Consider the following 16,210-nt stretch of genomic DNA (forward strand, 5'->3'; position numbering starts at 1 on the left):
CCCAGTGAAGTGTAATAGGGATTCATCCACACAAATATTTTTATCAGGGGTAAACATCTGTTTGAAACTGGCGGAAAAAAAATTGATTAGGGGCCGAATTTTGAATAATTTATCATAACTGGGATGATTTTGAGGGAGGCATTGGGCATTGTTATTGAAATGTAAAAATCTCATGATCATCTCATAACGGTTTCTGGGCATAATTGATGAATAGACCGGCATGTGGTGGATAGGTTGGGTAGACCAGTAGGAATGGACTTCATTTTTTTTTGTTAGCCCCATGTTGAGGGTTAGGCCAAGGAAAATTTTAAATTCTTCCACGGTGAGGGGTTTCCAGAAAAAAGGACGGGCATAGGAAGAACTGGGATTGTTGGCTATATGTTGGCTGGCATATAGATTACATTGCTCCACAATGTCGGTTAGGAGATCATTGGTAAAAAATAAATGAAAATAATAAAGTGGGGTTAAATTTTCCGTCTGTATCTGAGGGCCTGGCTGGGATGTAAAAAGGGGAATAACAGGTTCTACTGACGTATCGGGCAGCCATGTTGGATACAGCAGAACATCTGGAAGGCTAGTATGGGCACTGCCTCGTTGATGGGATGCTCCGTTGCTAGTATCTGGCCTATCTTCAAGGAAGGTTGCAGAACTGCTGGTGGATGCTTGCCTATCCCGGAGTGCTGCGCTGCTGGTGGATGCCTGCATATCATCCTGGAGTGGTGCGCTGCCGTTTGATGTCTGCGCCTGCTCATTTCTCCCATTTCTCCTTGTTAGGATTCTGTCTTCCACAGTTTCCATCTCGGAGCCACTGCTTTCCACTGGCTCATAATCGCTATCCGAGTCTGACGGAGAGAGTTCCCCGCTACTCTCGTCCGACATACTCTGGACCATCTGGAAAGCCTCCTCTGCGCTGTACGACCTTTTAGTCAAGTTGACGGGCAGATGTTCAGATGCGCCTGGTGATGGCGGGTGGCTGATGTGTCAGATGGCGGGCTGATGTGCCAGGTGTTTTGGGGGACACTGTGTTTTGGGGGACACTGTGTTTTGGGGGACACTAGCTGGGAGATCAGTGGGTAAACAGCAGACAAACAGCTAGAAAATTTACCGATCTTCCTGGCTGAAGCAGATTTCTCTTCCTCTCCTCACTGACAGGTTCTGTGTGAGGAGAGGAAGAGATGAGAGCAGTTACAACTGCTCTCTATTTACATTACATGACGACTGTGATTGGACACAGTCGTCATGTGATCAGGAGGGCCAATCACATGGCCCTCCTGTTGTATTCTTCTCTCCAGTCTCCGGGGGTCTCAGGCAGATCGGGATTGCGCCGCTGCGCGGGCACGTGGCGGCGCGATCACCGGTTATCTGCCACCCATCCCCCTTTGTTTACTTACGATGGCTGTGAATAGACACAGCCATCGTGCAGGTCAGGAGGGCAAATTACATTGCCCTCCTGCCGATCCGAGATGCGGCGTGTGCGGGGGACACGCGCGCATCGGGAGCTGCGCGGGAGCGCGCCCGCGCGATCCCGCTACTTTGACAGGACGTTCGGGAACGTCCTGTCAGGAGTAGAGAGCTCCCATCCGGCCGTTTATATGCAGTGGCCGGGTGGGAAGTGGTTAATCAACCCGTGTGACTGTGGGGCATAATGACCTACCCCCTGAGCTTGGCACTTAAAAAGTGGACATTTTAACCCCTAACTGCTCTTGAAACTCCCCCTCTGCTAACACCTATGCTTACTAAGCTGTGTAAGAATGTATATAAGATGTATATTAAATGTATATACTTCCATATTTTCAGCTCGCTCTGGTCTGGTCATGTGATCTGGCTCCCCTGTGTCAGGCAGCAGGGGAGAAGAAAGAGCACCAAGAACACATGGGCCATTGAAACCTATGGGTAACGTCACCACCCCCAGGCTTTACCAGCTGTTGTTGGAGTGTTCTCTCCTCTCCTATGCAGCAAGCACTGGCTGACACGGGGGAGATCCATGACTGGATTGGAGCATCCTGAAAATAGGCAAGTATACAGGGGTTGAAAACCCCTGCCCATTGGCTGAGAAACCCCATATATTCCTAATCTGTCCTTGCCTCACCCTTGTCTTATCTAATGTCACCAGGTACCAGCGACAGAAGAGAGAAGTGCAGCAATTCTAGACTTGGGGTGAAATCATTGGTGAAATCAGCTATACCTGGCAGGCAAATTTAAGAGCAACCCTGCCTAAACATCAGGGTGCTACATCTATAAGACAGATCTGTGGGGTTGATTTACTAAAAGTGGAGAGTGCAAAATCTGGTGCAGCTCTGCATAGAAATCAATCCGCTTCCAGATTTTTTTTTTATCAAGTTAGGAGCTCTTTGGCAATGTCAGAGGTGCGGCAGAGAGATGACATCTCTCACCACCCGCCCCACATTACCACTCTCCTGCCCTCACTTGGAAGCTGCCACAATGGACCAGTGCTGCCACCAATGTAGTAACAATCCACATCTGGTGGCAGGCAGCATGGCAAGCGACAATCCACATCTGTTGGCAGGCAGCATGGCAACTGACGATCCAAATTTGGTGGCAGGCGACATGGCAAGTGACAGGCTGCATTTGAAGGAAGGTCACATAGTTACATAGTTAGTAAGGTTTAATGGACTGGACACCAGTCCATCCAGTTCAACCTGTATGAGCGTCTACAATTGTCCCTACCTCTGTACATTGCACACTCACATCTGTCCCTACCCTCAAGGAGCCCACAATCCAAGGTCCCCATTCATATACTAGGGCCAATTTTGGACAGAAGACAATTAACCTACCTGCATGTCTTTGGAGCGTGGGAGGAAACCCACGCAGGCACATGGAGAACATGCGAACTCCAGGCAGGTAGTGTCATGGTTAGGATTTGAACCAGCGACCCTTCTTACTGCTAGGCAAGAGTGCTAACCACTACACCACTGTGCCGCCCAAAGGTGACATGGCAAGTGACAATCTGCATCTGGTGGCAGGCAATGTGGCAAGTGACACACTCAGGGCTCCCACTAATTCTGCATTATGGTGAGTTGAACCATAAAATTTTATATTACAATGTCATAATAAAAATAATGCACTTTAATCATCCTGACACCATAGCAACCATTGTGCCATGATGATTGAAGCGCTAACACCAGCCATTGCCTCAACAAATTGGCTGCAAAGAAATTGCATACCCCCTCACAAATCCCCACCCCCCAGGCCTTGGAACATTTTTCTTCCATGTAGCTGGTCTCTTCTGCCAAAAAGGTTGGAATCCACTGATCTAAAACACTGTGCCTCTGACTGCTAGTCTGAAAAGATTTGGACTTTGATTTTGGGAATGTCACTATATGTTGCTTACTGTTCATCTAAGGACCTTCTGGAGATGAAGCTATACCTGAGGGCCTGCAATGAAAGAATATCACTTCTTCACACATGCTGCTGATTTGTGCTTCTTTCACCTCTCCTGGCGCCTCATTTCTAGTCATCAGATAAACCATCAAACCGTCTCATCAGAGGACAGCCCTGAAATGCTCTGCCCTGAAATGAGCAAGGAAAGACATGGCCCTTTATTAAGATTGCTGCCTCCTCGGAGTAAGTGAGGGTTATTTTTATTGAAGGTATATTTTTTCCTACATTGTCCCCTTGGGGAGATTCGCCTTCACTTCCTGTCCCCTAGCCAAAACAGGAAGGGAGAAGAAATCCCTGCAAAGTAAGGAACCCCCAAGTCAACCAGAAATAGTGTCCCTATAGGAAGATTTCCTCTCTATTACTTTTTGGGGACAACCCAAAATGTGGGATTTTCTTTTACTTTCAATGATAATGGTAAAAAGGACAAATAGAGACAGTGAATCTCCTAAGCTCTAACGAGCAGGGCCCTCTGATCCCTCCTGTATTGATTTGTATTGTAAGTGTACTGTCTGCCCTCATATTGTAACGCGCTGCGCAAACTGTATCCTGTATAATAATAGTAATAATCTCCTTAACAGGGATACAGACAGCAGAAAAAACTGGCAGGTGTTCTAAGCCCTCTCCACTAATAAAAAACACTTTCGCCTTTAGCTATACTTTAATGGAAAATCATTGGCAGGGAACTCACAGGCAATACTAGTTCTTTGCATTCTCAATGCCTTTTTATGACACAGCTTCCACAGTACACGTCTACTGGAATAACAGCCCTGCCACTACTCTGGCTGTCCTTTTACATTAAAAGAGAAGTTGGTCTAAAGCTCCTGTGGCCCTACTTCTCCTGTACGTCACAGAAGTGCACTCCCAACCATGGGCAAAAGTCCACTGCTGGCTGATGTCACTCAGCTGGTCCAGGCTCTGGAGGGATCTAAAATTAAATTTTGTGATCCCCCCTTGCCTGAGTGGCAGCTGGCTCAGCCTCTAAGCACGCCGATGAGCCTGAGCCAGTAACTCCCACCCCATGAAAAACCCAGCGATCCAGTAAGCGATGAAGGGACCGAGCAGAGAGCCAGCAAGTTACAGTCACCGGTTCTCTGGTCACTAAAGACCAAGAACTGAGCAATCAGGGGTCTTAGAGGCGGCAGGGGAATTTAATGTTGGGATCCGCACAATGCCTGAGCGGCAGCTGGCTCCACCTCTTAGTGCACCGCTGAAAGCCTGGGCCAGCCGCTTTTGCTCCTGCAAAACCCAGTGCTCCAGTAGGCAGAGCAGAGAGCCAGTAACTGACACTGCTGGGATACAGTTAAAAGACATGTTCTGTTATGCATGCCAAAGAGAGCAATGGACATGACCAGAGTGTGTCTAATAGTGAAAGTGGCCTAAAATAGGATGATTAAACAGAACCCCGACCACCAACCTCAAAATGAACATAGCAGCTGCTTGGGTGAGTACAGATTGTCATGGCCTCATAGTGCCTAGCCTCATAGTGTGGCAATTTTAACTCGGCATGCCGAATGTGCTCCTTTGCTTGTCTTTTTCCGGCCCTAGGGGCATTATTCCTTCCACTGATTTGAGCCACTATTTCTTCCACTGACACAAGAATTGGGAAACAAATTTCTCTCACTGACATCAGTTACGGGGCACGCTTCCTCCCACTGATACCAATGATTGGGCACTATTCCTCCCATTAACACCAATGAGGAGGAGAGGGATCGTTGTTCCTACTGATAGAACCAGAATTTGTGTGTTTACACACACAGATCCTGGTTTTCGCGCTGTCAAGAATGATTGCAGGTGCCTGGCGGTCATAGCGCCCATCTGGCACGCGCATGGGCTCCGGTGACACGCGCCCGCTACAGCGTGTACAGACCTGGGAACTCAGCACAGGGATGGTGGGAGTCCCTCATAATGGGCACAGCAGTTGTACCCACCCGGTAAATCAGCACAGGGATGGTAGGAACCCCTCATAATGGGCACAATAGGTGTACAGACCTAGGAACTCGGCACAGGGATGGTGTGAGCCCCTCATAATGGGCATAGCAGGTGTACAGACCCAGGAACTCAGCACAAGAATAGTGGGAACCCCTCATAATGGGCATAGCAGGTGTACAGACCTGGGAACTTAGCACAGGCAGCTGATCGGGAAGGGGTTAAGAGAGGTATCCAGAGAGAGATAAGTTTTCCCCTGTACAAATCATTAGTAAGACCTCATCTGGAATATGCAATTCTGTTAGGGGCACCAGTTCTCAAAAAGGATATCTGGGAACTTGAAAAAGTGCAGAGAAGGGCAACCAAACTGATAGGAGTATGCTATGAGGATAAGAGTAAGGATAAGTGTAAGCTATGAGGAGGGCTCCGGCTGAAACATGTTAGCTGTTTAGATGTCGCACTGCTGTTAGTGCTCAATAAAGATTTAAGAAGAAGCAATCGAGTTGCCGGCATTTCTTGCTAAACTGATAAGAGGCATGGAGGAGCTCAGATATGAGGAAAGATTAGAGGAACTGAGATTATTTTGTCTTGAGAAGAGGAGATTTACGGGGATATAATTAACATGTACAATTACATAAGTGGTCCATATAGTGAACTTGGTGTTGAGTTATTCACTTTAAGGTCATCACAGAGGACAAGGGGGCACTCTTTACACCCGGAGGAAAAGAGATTTCATCTCCAAATACGGAAAGGTTTCTTCACAGTAAGAGCTGTGAAAATGTGGAATGGACTCCCTCCAGAGGTGGTTCTGTCCAGCTCACTAGATTTAAATGCTTTAAAAAAAGTCTGGATTCTTTCCTAAATGTACATAATATAACGGATTAGGGCGGAAAAAAACGAATTGATTATTCGACAACTAATCGATTATGAAAATAAATGGTTGTCAACTATTTTCATAATCAATTAATTGGTCAGCCGATTAGTTGGCCTGCATACATAATGCATTATTTGTTTACATATCAGGAATGTCATGTCAGAAGACACAGTGCAGCACACATACAGCTCAGTATACCATCCATACATGTCAGTAAGTGCCTGAGAACTTGTGAATGAAAATGTGTGAGGAGCAATGCCTCATGGGACATGTAGTCCTGGGTGGGAAGTGAGTGGTTCTAAAGTCTGACCTTTTTTTTACCTTGCTATATGGGGAACTCTATACTATACTTTGCAGCTTGTTATGGGGGGACTCTGAAGGCAGGAAGAACTAGAAGCGTCGGTGGGAGACCCCCAGAAGAGGAAAATCAGGGCTGCCCTGTGCAAAACCATTACACAGAGCAGGCAAGTAGAACATGTTTGTTGTTAAAAAAAAAAAATCACTTTAAAGACTCTGTGCAGGGAAGATCAGCATCTGAACCTAAAGAAGGTAGGGGGTGATAGACTGGAGGTAATATAAGGGATTATACTGTAATTACATTTAAAGTAAACTTTTACCAGTATTGTGCATTATATTTAAAATGATCATATCCATGAAAAAAAAAGTCTCAGCTTTTAGTAATACTTTATTATAAAATATTTATATCTCCTTTCCTCCTTTCATATAGCTTCATATCTGACTCCTACTTAAAATACCGATATATCCTACTTCTGGGTGTATTTATTATTATAATTATGATATAAGTATTACTTTCACTGTTTCACAGTATAAATGAAGCCCTTATAGTAGAGATTATCTCTTTTTTTGTACTATAAAGGACTCGTTTTAATTTGATTTACCCAATATACCCATTTTAACCCCATGATGACAGGTGCTATTAAACGTCTTAGGCCTGGTTCACACCTATGCAGTTTTAGTGCTTTTTGCAGAAACGCACTAAACTAATTTACCTTTGTTTCCTATGGTACACATTCACATCTTTGCTTTTTTCTTTTCCAATAGATTTTATTGAATAAAAGGACAATACAGCAAGTAGAAACATATGAGTAACATCTGTTGCAAATGGTAAGTCACATAGAACACATGTAGTAATTCGTATAACAGCGAAAATCAAACATCAACTTTAAAGATCCAAACACTATTATTGGTCCAACCAGACGGTATAAATTGTCTAGACAGTCATCCGTATGGAAGTCCGTTGGATGCATTTCTTTTTGCATCAGTAAATATTAAATAATAATTTTCTTTCAAAAAAAAAAAAAGAAAAGAAAAAGGGGGGGGGGGATAGGGTAAGAGGGGGGGAGGAAAAAGTAGGGGGAGGGGGGGCAGGGGATAAGAGGGGAGGGATGATGGGTTAGCCTCCGTTGCCCTCAATCATAAGTGTGTGGTGAGAAAAATGAGATGGTAGGCGAGTGGGTTATGTGGCAGTGTATCTATATTTTGGTCATTAGAAGCATAAGGGTCGAGGATTTGGGATGTCAGATATTCTCTGGGGGGGGACCCAGTAAGGGGAAATTGGTCATTTTGGGGTATAGAAAGATCAGAGAAGTTAAGTCACAGGTTGGAGTGCTGAGTGTGAGTCTTCATCTATATCTTGGTCTAGCTATTGTGCGCTTTAATGCGATCGAAGTCAGGAGTAGTTAAGAAGTGTTTCCAGCATGCCCATTTGGATCCATATTTACTTGGGGTGTCCCTAGCTATATGGATTAGTTCTTCCATGTCTGCTATCCTTTGTATTTTCTGAAGCCATGTTTGGACGGTAGGGATGGTTTGGGATTTCCAGTGGATCGGGATGCATTGCTTGGCAGCATTAATCAAGTGGATTATAATGGATCTGCGATATGAAGTTTGCGATAGTGTGGTGTGGTGTAGTAGGAATTGAGCCGGGCTGTAAGGTACGTCGTATGTCGTTATGGTTTTTATCAGTTGATGTATCGTTATCCAAAAGGGTTGGAGAGATGGGCATGTCCACCAGATGTGGAGCAGAGTGCCTTGATCTTTGCTTTTCTCTGCCGCTGCGTATTTGGAAAGGGTCAATGACTTTTTTCAATGCAAGACGGTGTGCTTTTTTTGTTCTTTTTTGGTTCAAAAGATTTCAGAGTAGAAGCTGCTAAAAAGCATGTAGTTCGTTTTTTGCCGCAATTTCCGTTTTACAATCTACCCAACAAATTGGCAAAAAAAAGCATAAAAAATGCAAAATGCACATCGCACAAAGATTGTGCATGCAAAAACGCACAGCAAAAAGCACTGCAGAAACTGATCGAAAGTAAACTGCATAGGTGTGAACCCAAGCCTTATGCTGGCCACACACGTAGCAATTTTCAAACAAGAATATTCATACGAAAAATTGTTCTTGTATGGCCAGAATCAGTGACAGCAGGCGCAGTGAGCTTTTATCAAGCCACCTGCCTATAATAAGGGAATCTGTCATACATAGTATCTTACAGTTCTGCCTGAAAATTGGCAAAACAGTCTTTAATTTTTTTTTCTTCTTTGAATAAAAAATTTGATTTGAGTCTGATAATATTTACAAGATTCAACCACTAATAGTATATACAGTATATCTTCTCTAATAGTATATATAGTATATCTCCTCTAATAGCATATACAGTATATCTGCTCTAATAGTATATATACTATATCTTCTCTAATAGTATATACAGTCTCTCACCTCTAATAGTATATACAGTATATCTCCTCTAATAGTATATACAGTATATCACCTCTAATAGTATATACAGTATATCTCCTCTAATAATATATATAGTATATCTTCTCTAATAGTATATACCAGGGATATGCAATTAGCGGACCTCCAGCTGTTGCAAAACTACAAATCCCATGAGGCATAGCGATACTCTGAGAGCCACAAGTATTACACCCAGAGGCAGAGGCATGATGGGACTTGTAGTTTTGCAACAGCTGGAGGTCCGCTAATTGCATATCCCTGGTATATACAGTCTCTCACCTCTAATAGTATATACAGTATATCTCCTCTAATAGCATATACAGTATATCACCTCTAATAGTATATATAGTATATCTTCTCTAATAGTATATACAGTCTCTCACCTCTAATAGTATATACAGTCTCTCTCCTCTAATAGCATATACAGTATATCACATCTAATAGTATATACAGTATATCTCCTCTAATAGTATATACAGTATATCACCTCTAATAGTATATACAGTATATCTCCTCTAATAGTATATATAGTATATCTTCTCTAATAGTATATACAGTCTCTCACCTCTAATAATATATACAGTATATCTCCTAATAGTATATACAGTCTCTCTCCTCTAATAGTATATACAGTCTCTCTCCTCTAATAGTATATACAGTCTCTCTCCTCTAATAGTATATACAGTATATCTCTTCTGTCTGTTATTCTCAGAGTGGATTCGAGATATATACCATATAGTTGGTTATTTATATTTACCACTGCAAAGAGATATTTAAGAATACATTTCCTTTTTTTTAACTTTACATATTAACTAAATTATACACCACACTTTTAATGTTATTATCCGATTAATTTAATAATCAAAACAATAATCGGCCAACTAATCAATTATAAAAATAATCGTTCGTTGGAGCCCTAAACTGGATATTAATATTTATAGGTAAAGTTGATCCAGGGAATATCCAGGGAATATCCGATTGCCTCTTGGGGATCAGGAAGGATTGTTTTCCCCCTGCTGGAGCAAATTGGAACATACTTTGATGTTTTTTTTGCCTTGCTCTGGATCAACTGTTGGTATAGGATTTAGTACAGGGATATGCAATTAGTGAACCTCTAGCTATTGCAGAACTACAAGTCCCATGAGGCATAGCAAGACTCTGACAGCCACAAGCATGAGACCCAGAGGCAGAGCATGATGGGACTTGTAGTTTTGCAACCGCTGGAGGTCCGCTAATTGCATATCTCTGATTTAGTATATAGGATTGTACATTTTTATTTCTTTTTTTCCTATGTAACTAAGATTGGGCACAATTCCTCCCACTGAAACCAATAATGCAATTTTCTTTACTCCCACCGACCACCAAGTCTATGGCATGGTTTACTGATGCCAGGGAATTTTTAACTTCCACTGGCCACAGTCTGACCCCCCTAAAGTCTGAAGGGCAGTAAACAGTTTTTGTTTCAAAAGTTTGGAGACCCCTCCTTTAGAGCTTAGACGCTCATGTGCGGTAGAACGTTAATACAGAAGCCAGTGCGCAGCTGGGACAGATATTCCAGTACTGAACATTGGAATCCCAGAGAGCAGAGGAAACCCCTTAATTATTCATATGATGGACTTTCCACTTGTCTTCTCATCCTTTCATTTCAAGCAATACACTACCAGTGGTGCAGGCATGTCACTAACTTACTATAACCTAATCTCTAAACAAACAATATTCTATCTAACCTACTTATGTACAGTATACAGTAATAATTGTGGGGTTTGTTCACACTTTGTACAGCCCCCAACTGCTCCCATTAAGCTGCAGAGGCAATGGGGGTACACATGCTGTGGCTGTATTTCTTTGCTTCGCCACTGCAGCAGGAGTTATAGCCAGTAGTGTATTTAGGGTTTGTGCTGCCCTAGGCCTGACTAAACTCTGCACCCCCTAATTTAAATATGACCCACCCCTTGCTGTTTAAGACCCGCCCTCAAATTTGCGAGTAGGGACACTAGTTCTGAGGGCCGGGGGGGGGGGGGCAATGGATTCCCTTAATTTGCATAGATTTCCTCTCACTTCCTGTTTGGCTATGGGGCAGGAAGTGAAGGGAAATCTCAGCAATGGGACAGGGATGGTTAAAAATAAACTGACAGGGGCTATAACCTTCCCTTACTCTTTCCAAAATGAAAAAAGTGTTGCCTATAGTTCTAATTTAAGGCCCCTTTCACACTGGGGTAGTCGGTGCGCCGGCAATAAAATGCCGTTATTTTTAGCGGCGCTTTACCGTAGATTTTGCGGCGCTATTCAGCCACTAGCAGGGCGCTTTTACCCCCCGCTAGCAGCTGAAAAAGGGTTAAAACCACTGCAAAACGCTGCTGTAGCAGCACTATGCCGGCGGTATAGCCGCGCTGCCCCATTGATATCAATGGGCAGGAGCGGTGAAGGAGCAGTATTCATCGCTCCTTCACCGCTCCAAAGATGCTGCTAGCAGGACTTTTTTTAGCGTCCTGCCAGCGCACCGCTCCAGTGTGAAAACCCTCGGGGCTTTCACATTGGAGACACAGCAGCGGCTCTTTCAGGGCGCTTTGCAGTCGCTATTTTTAGCGCTGTAGCACCTGCAAAATGCCCCAGTGTGAAAGGGGTCTAAGCACAAATTTCTGATAATTTTATGGAGAGGACTAAGTAGATATAACCATGCCAATGGTGCAGCAGAAAACATATAGCACAGTGAGGAAGGCTTGTGGTCCAGGATGATAGGACAGTCAAAATTAGAAGTGGTGGAATGCCGGCCACCCGCATACCGGAAGCAGTGCGGCCGCTTTATGGGGGCGCTATATTTATTTTCCTTTCAGCCCAGTCCACCCCATAAGACTGGTGCTACAATAACAGCGCAAGCTGGCAGCAACTTTCTGTGCTGCCCCCCCCCTGCGAAGTGCTGCCCTAGGCCTGGGCCTTGTTGGCCTAGGCCAGGATACAGTGTTGGTTATACCCCCTGTTGCTTTCAGCGGACATAGCACCTCCTGAGAACACTGTATTCAAGTGAATGGGGCTGCTCTGCAAGCGCCGACCAACTGTGTGCAATGTGCGGCGTTGTGGCATGCCAGTGCAGGGTTCAAGGAGGGTAAAAGCTGGCAGTGAGGAGGTGATACATTGCCTCCTCTCTCCATCTGTCAAATGTTCTTTGAAGAGCGATTCGGAAAGTGGATTGCTCTTCAGAGACCACACCAAGTGTGAATGAGTCATTATGTAATCAGAGGGCGTTCATTCAGTTTTATGAATACCTTGTAACAATTTTGGTAGCACCTGTTGCAACACTTCTAAAATAATAGCCTTACTTTGCTATTATATAATCAATGATTGCCTCCTACTCCTGTCAGTGCATTGCATATCTTTCTGTAATAGCGGCCTTATTACATAATCTAATTGGAGTGCTAGAGAGTGTTTCCGTATGTCTACATCTCCCCGGAGAGTGCGGTAAACCTTACTGTAATCATGTCTCACATCAGAAGTAGAGCAGCTGAATGAGCCATCATCTATAAGCATTGCACAATCCCAGCATATGGCATAAAAGTACAACTGCTGTTTAGTTTGCCACATACAGCCACTTTAACTCCACTTTTTTTTTAAAGGATTTCATATTTCAGCGGACCTGATGTCACCTAATATTCTTATTTTTTGGGTGATGATAGAAAATGAGTAATGAGCTTAACAAATTCAATGAAAGGGCTTTAATGGGGAAAGAAATGGAACACATTGTTATCAGTGCCAAGGATTTATTCTGTAGGTTTTAGCTGTTTGTTTTTGCTAATATAAAGGATGTGTTTGCAGCGTTCTTTATGCTCCATCCCCCTAATTAATCACTGTGTTCATTTTCTGTCCAGTCATTCTGTTGGCAATAATATACAGTCATTCAGGCATGAGATAGGCATGAGATAGGCATGATACATCTATTGGGGGCAGGTGAGTAAAGAGCAGCCAATGCTGAGGAGGTGCACCTTCTAATACAAGGCAAAAAAGAAATAATTATATATATATATATATATATATATATATATATATATATATATATATATATATATATATATATATATATTGTGGCAGCACGCAGGTAAAATCACCTGGTTGTATTCAGGATGGGAAATATGTGTGTCCTAGATTCAGGCTTTATGCAGACTTTTACAATTAGAGGGGAAGAGTTAATGAGCCCAGCTGAAGTAAGTGGGCTCATTAAGACCTCTACAAAAAACCCCAGCATGCATAGGGAGATGCTCCATCCTGGAACCAGTTTTGTGTGTATAGACTGGGGAGTCTGAGATCTGTTCTGTGCGGTGAGTTAACGCCTGTGTGGCAAACCCCTACAATAGAGACAGGGACTGGGGCAGCACAAGGCTGCACCCAGTTGTTAGACAGGGAGTCTACGTGTGTAGTTAGAGGTCAAGCTGACCAGGATTTATTTTCTTGTTTTATTTTGTTTGGCTGTTATATGCATCACTGGATGTAGCCTAAATAAACCGGACCTTTTGTTTTTTGCACCTACACCGCTGTCTGCTGTGCCTGACTTTGTGTTGTGAACCCATCCAGGGGGTCACACACACCCGCTACCGAGCGAACCCCCTCACAGTTGGTGGAGAATGCGGGCAGTTTTTTTTTTTTTTGTTAAGGCCAGCATGGAGGAGATACTGAGACAGCTGGCTCTAGCAAATGCAAACCAGCAGCAAGCAAATGCAAATCAGCAGCAAACAAATGCAGCTTTACAAATGAGCCTTGCAGCTCAACAAGCCCAGCAGCAGGCAAATGCAAATCAGCAGCAGACAAATGCAACTTTGCAGCAGAGTTTGGAAGCCCAGCAGCAGGCAAATGCAAATCAGCAGCAGACAAATGCAACTTTGCAGCAGAGTTTGGAAGCTCAGCAACAAGCCCAGCAGCGATCTGAAGCCCGCTTCATAGACCTGTTGCAGAAGCAAGAGCAGAATTTTCAACAGCAAATAGAGACATTGATACAGCAACGTCCGCAGACCAATGAAGCAAGTGGGTACAATAATACCGCAACCTTTGGTGTGAGCCGTTTACTGACAAAAATGACTGGAGAGGATGATCCGGAGGTGTTTTTGACCACATTTGAAAAGACTGCTGAAAGGGAAAAGTGGCCTAAGGAGCAATGGGCTGGACTGGTGGCCCCTCTGTTAACTGGGGAATCGCAGAAAGCTTATTATGACCTAGAGCCTGACCAAGCAAAAGACTATGTGGTGCTAAAAGCAGAAATATTGGCACGGCTGGGTGTCACCCTGGCAGTCCGGGCTCAGCGTGTGCATAACTGGACTTTTCAGGTTGGAAAACCTCCCAGGTCTCAAATGTATGATCTCATTCACCTGAGCAGGAAGTGGCTGCAGCCAGAGATTTTGACCGCACCAAACATTGTGGAACGTGTGGTTATGGATCGTTTCCTGAGAGCTCTTCCTACTGCCATCCAAAAATGGGTAAGCCATGGAGACCCAGAAAATGCAGATAAACTTGTGGATCTGGTTGAGAGGTACTTGGCTACAGAGAACTTGACCACCTCTTCCAGGGACTCACGGACTTTCCCCCCTAAGACCAGATCATCCCCAGTGGCGGGTAAGATGACTCCAAGGGGTGAGGGTGGAGAGAGTGAGAGGGTGGGAGTTCTACCTAAGGTCTGGCGGGAGCAGCCCAGGAAGCCCATGCTGCAAGAGGCAGCGAAAAAAATTATTTGCTACCGCTGCCGGCAAGAGGGACATATTGCAGCCAATTGCCCAGTTGTGGATGAGCCTATGCAATGTGACTTTATAAGGGAGAGACGTCAGTCGCTGTTTGCGACAGTTGCATGCACTGCCATTCGGGGACCTGAGAAACATTTATGTAAAATGTGTATTAATGGTAGACATGTTGATGTGTTGCTAGATTCAGGTAGCCTGGTAACATTGATAAAAGCTGAATTAGTTACTACAGAGGTCTCTGGGAAGAACAGGGTGGCTGTTATTTGTGTGCATGGGGACACCCGAGAGTATCCTGTAACTTCAGTGTTTTTTGAGACCCCCAAAGGTAACCTCTCTCATCAGGTGGGGTTAGTGTCTCAGTTACCACATGATGCTATTGTGGGAAGGGATTTTCCAAAATTCTGGGAACTCTGGGATTGTCCTGAGGCCCCCATTGGTGCCCCTATAAACCAGGAAGATGACCAGAATTCCTCTGGGAGTGGTGAGGACTCTCCTGAATTTCCCTTGTCGGTATTGGCGGGGGAAACTCGAGAAACTGGGGAGGAGCCAACATCCTCAGATGAAAACATGCCGTCTGTGGAGTTTTCGGATCTTGAGGTTCACAGGGAAAATTTTGCCACAGAACAGTTAAAAGACCCCACCCTAATAAAGGCACGGGAAAATGTGGTGAAAATAGATGGCGAGTTAGTGAACCCAGATAAGACTTGCCCTTATCCTTACTTCACTATGGAAAGGGACCTGCTATATCGAGTGGCTCAAAGGGCAGAAGCAACCATTGAGCAACTTGTAGTGCCCAAACCTTACAGGAAGTTGGTGTTAGAATTGGCTCATGGACACATTCTGGGAGGTCATCTGGGGACAGAGAAAACCAGAGAGAGGGTATTGCAGAGATTCTATTGGCCTGGGGTCATGAAGGAAATAGAAAATTATTGTTCCTCCTGCCCTGTGTGTCAGAAGTCGGCACCTATGCCACATTTCCGTAACCCACTGGTACCTCTTCCTATCATTGAGGTCCCCTTTGAGAGGATCGCAATGGATTTGGTAGGTCCGATAATGAAGTCTGCTAGGGGGCATCAGTACATTTTGGTTATATTGGACTATGCCACCCGTTATCCGGAAGCAATTCCTCTCCGAAATACCTCGACCAAAACCATAGCCAAAGAGCTATCCCTTGTTTTTAGCCGCGTGGGTATTTGTAAGGAACTGCTTACGGACCAAGGTACACCCTTTATGTCCCGGGTTATGAAAGAATTATGCAAGTTGTACAAAGTGAAGCAATTGCGTACATCTGTGTATCACCCCCAAACAGATGGGTTGGTTGAAAGATTCAACAAAACCCTAAAACAAATGTTAAAGAAGGTGGTGGATAGAGATGGAAAGAATTGGGATTGTCTAATACCCTATCTGATGTTTGCCATTAGGGAGGTACCCCAATCCTCTACGGGTTTCTCACCCTTCGAGTTGCTCTATGGGAGACACCCAAGAGGGCTGCTGGATATCGCCAAGGAAACTTGGGAAAATTAGAGTTCTCCTCACAGGAGT

The 16,210-nt window shown here is 44.3% G+C and overlaps 1 long non-coding RNA gene across 1 annotated transcript in view; it reads left to right on the forward strand.

Annotated features, from left to right (window-relative positions):
* Positions 1-7,264: 7,264 nt before the first annotated feature.
* Positions 7,265-16,210, forward strand: part of LOC143960147 (uncharacterized) — a 349,230-nt gene continuing 340,284 nt past the window's right edge. The window contains exon 1 of the long non-coding RNA XR_013270268.1: positions 7,265-7,327. This is a non-coding gene — a long non-coding RNA (uncharacterized LOC143960147). The remainder of the gene's footprint in view (positions 7,328-16,210) is intronic.

This window comes from Lithobates pipiens, unplaced genomic scaffold (assembly GCF_037356315.1).
Source record: "Lithobates pipiens isolate NorthernLeopardFrog02 unplaced genomic scaffold, aLitPip1_a1.2 Scaffold_8, whole genome shotgun sequence".
NCBI classification, from domain to species: domain Eukaryota; kingdom Metazoa; phylum Chordata; class Amphibia; order Anura; family Ranidae; genus Lithobates; species Lithobates pipiens.